General features: G+C 44.8%; 1 pseudogene; it reads left to right on the top strand.

Annotated features, from left to right (window-relative positions):
• Nucleotides 1-3,389: 3,389 nt before the first annotated feature.
• LOC133062994 (U6 spliceosomal RNA) lies at nt 3,390-3,490 on the top strand (annotated as a pseudogene).
• Nucleotides 3,491-3,707: the final 217 nt, after the last annotated feature.

The raw sequence follows: 3,707 nt of genomic DNA, 5'->3' as shown, positions 1-3,707 counted from the left end.
ACCCCCAAAGAGCTGAGAATTGGACAGTTAGTATAATGAAGTTCAGCAAGAAGCAGGATCATTCCATCAGGAATCTTGCCAGTTTCTACTGCGTTCCCTCACTGAGAACTAGAACCCCATGGAGGGAGAAGGAGAAATAGTCAAAGAACCCCTAAAGAGATGAGATGATAAATCAGGGGAGAGAACTTGGCATGCCCAACAAAGCAAAACATAACCTACAAATCTGTCTGGAAGGTCCCCGAAAGGAGGAAGGGTTTGGCCTTGAAGTACAGGTAAGATTTGGGTGGGAGGGGAGGAGGGGGGCAGGACAGAGCCAGACACACAAGAAAAGGATGGACACATAGCCAAAGTAGAGAGTTTGTGCCAGAGAGCTGTGAGCAAGGCCCCCTGCCCTCTTCTCCTTGCCTCTTCCATCCTCCTTTGCCCGTTCCAAAATAACTCAGCCCTTTGGCTAAGCTATCAGGATGTTCTAAGTTGGTTCTGCTTGCAGTGTTTCTCCAGCTAGCTAATTAAACAAAGCACATTTAATTGAATCATAGTGAAACCCATAGCTGATGTCTCTACACCCGGAGGGGAAAGGCGGAGTGTGATGGAAACCAACTGTGTTTTACTGGTGCCAGCTAGAATGCTGCCGGTGTTTTCAAAGCTCAGCATAAAAGGCATGATATTTGAGGCAATATCATGTACAGATTAGAGTAATCTCCCCAACAAGAGAAGAGAAGATATCACTTTTATACAACAACAGTTCAGTAAATTTTGTTTAGCTTGTGTAGGATACAGTTAATTACAGTAATTTATCAAAGTGGCATAAGGTGGTATTCACACACACAAAGAGTACTTTCCCACAGTGGAAAATCCTTACTTTTATAGAAGCTGAAGCTAGTACTAATTGAATTTTCACTTGGGTAGATAAAATCTTTAACAACTCCGGAATAACTAAATGCTCTTTGCTCAATGATGTGGATCGGGATGATTTACAACACCTTTCACACAATCATGCTAATTTTGCTTTCATATGATTAATTAAAACAATATGTTCATTCTTCCTAAAGTGGAATTAGGGCACCCAAAGAGCTGGCTTCTATAGCCAACTTCTCTACCCAGGAATAGAAGCAGTGTTCACACATTGTCTTCAAGGAAGCGTCAAGTCCATGGGGCCCTGACGAAGACTTTGTCAAGTCCAACTTTGCTCTTTGGAGGACAGCAGAGGCAAGTCTGATGGGCAGAGAGACGCTTCTAGAACCTCAGAGCTGAAAAGGACTTTCAAGGCAATCTCGTGAAAAGCCCTCACTTCACAGATGAGGAAAGCTTGAAGAGACTAACAAGTTGTCCCCAACTTACAAGGCCCCATTTCTGGCAGAACTTATATCAGTATCCAGCTACCCTGAGGTTTAACCCAGTCTCCTGGAGAAAGAGCCCTGGACTGGGAGTCAGCAAACCCGGGTTTAAGACCCAATTATGGACTTCCGTGGTTGTCTTCACTGCAAGCAGAACCAACTTAGAACATCCTGATAACTTAGCCAAAGGGCTGAGTTATCTGGGGACGGGCAAAGGAGGATGGAAGAGGCAAGGAGAAGAGGAAAGCAGTTAAGAATTTGCCTGCCAGTGCAGGGGACACAGGTTCGATAACTGGTCCAGAAAGATCCCATATGCCTTGGAGCAATTAAGCCCATGCTCTGCAACAAGAGAAGCCACTACAGTGAGAAGCCTGTGCACCACAGCTAGAGAGTAGTCCCTGCTCGCCACAACTAGAGAAAGCTGAGTGCAGAAACGAAGACCCAGTGCAGCCAAAATAAATAAATAAATAAAAATTAAAAGAAAAAAAAAAAAGACCTGATTCTGCTGCTGACTCTCTGTGAGACCTTGCAAGCACCTTCCTCCTCAAGGAATTGGGAAAATGATAGCACTTGCACCATCAGTTTCCCAACATAAGAAGCTATGAGACAGATGAAATTTATTACAGGGGCTCTTCCATTTCTAACCTCCACTTTCTCCTGAATTTCCCAGACCCCACTGCTTTATTACCCTCTGATCCTTAGAATCTTCAAAAGGGGCTCTCTCTTGTTTTCCCAGCTGGGAAAGCTGAAGGCTGGGGGGACTTTAGACCAGGCAGCTACTTAGTGGCAAAACGCTTTGAAACCCACCACCACCTCCCTCTGCCGCCTCCTTCCTGTGCCCATTCCCTTAGAACCCTGTCCTCTTCCGGGGATAACAGTGGATGGCAACTCTGTTGGGTGACGATCCTAAACGCTGAGGGAGCCCTACTCATCCTGAAGCTTTGGTTCACCTCGCAAGAGAGTACTTTTCAATCAGGACCCCAGTGTTAGACTCCAGTTCTTAAGCAGTGAAAGACAGAAAAGATCTCCAGCACCTTCACTTTACAGATGGAAAAACTGAGGCCCAAAGGAAAAGAAAGTGCCATTTACTAACCACCTCTGATATACCGGACATCACTTCAGGGGCTTTCTCAGGTGATGACATTTCATTCAAGAGCAGAAAGAATGTATGACTTACCCAAGGGCATCTGGCTGCTAAGCAGTTAATCAAGACTCACTCAGGACTGCTCTGTTTTCCATGCAAACAGTCTCCAAAACTTTCTCCCTACCATTTACAGAGCATTTTAAGTGTTGAGTGTGAATTGTTTTATATGTACTAACCTATTTTATACTTCAAATGAACCTCTACAGGCGGCACTACTATCCCTCTTGCTTTAGAGATGAGGAAAGGGAAGCAGACAGGTGAAATCACCTGGCTAAACTCACACAGCCAACGAAGCCAAAGACTGAGATGTGAATTCAGGCAGTGTGTCTCCAGAGTCCAAAATCTGAACCTCTGCACTCAACGGCCACCTCTAATGCACTGCCTCTCCTTAGATTTCTGTTAGGGCTGCAAGGCCTCTTTTGTTTGGACCACTGCTCTCTATGCGAGCGTAAAATAAAATCAATTAGGAGGTGCCAAGTACAGGCGTCACACGCCTTCAAACTGATAGCACAAAGACTTCAAATGGTCCTTCAAGAGTTCTTGCTTCCCCCAAGGGGTCACTGGTTCTGGCTCCACAGACGCCATTAGCATAATGACAACCCTGCCAGCAGCCTCAGCCCCCGGGCTGCCTGGGTCTGAGTGAGTGGCTGCCTCCCAAGGCCTCCCTTTGGCTTCACGCTCCAGTGGAGAGTGCAGACAGCCGCGTTCATCCACCCCGGCAGCCTGGAAACCCACTCAGCAGCTGCATGCCCCCACCCTGAGGCCAGTCCACCAGGAACACTCGTGGGTTTCTCCAAGTTGGCCTGACATTCAAAAGGATGGAAAGCAAAAAAATAAAAAACATGGATGACATGGGGTAGTACAGCAGGAAAAATGGGGGCTTTATCCAGATGAAAACAATTCATTTAGTGCTCACTTCAGCAGCACATATACTAACATTGGAAGGATACAGAGAAGATGAGCATGGACCCCTGCCCACATGCAAATTTATAAAGTGGTCCATATTTTTAAGAACCTACTATATAGCACAGGAAACTCTACTCAATATTCTGTGATAAACTATATGAGAAAAGAATCTAAAAAAGAATGAATATATGTATATGTATTATATAATAAAATCACTCTGCTATACACCTGAAGCCAACACAACATTGTAAATCAAGTATACTCCAATAAAAAAAATTTTAATTCATTCTTTCAAGGTTCTTATTATCATAATTTCTCAC

Source organism: Dama dama, chromosome 9 (genome assembly GCF_033118175.1).
Source record: "Dama dama isolate Ldn47 chromosome 9, ASM3311817v1, whole genome shotgun sequence".
Classification (NCBI taxonomy): Eukaryota; Metazoa; Chordata; class Mammalia; order Artiodactyla; family Cervidae; genus Dama; species Dama dama.
This window is presented reverse-complemented; position numbering and strand designations above follow the sequence as displayed.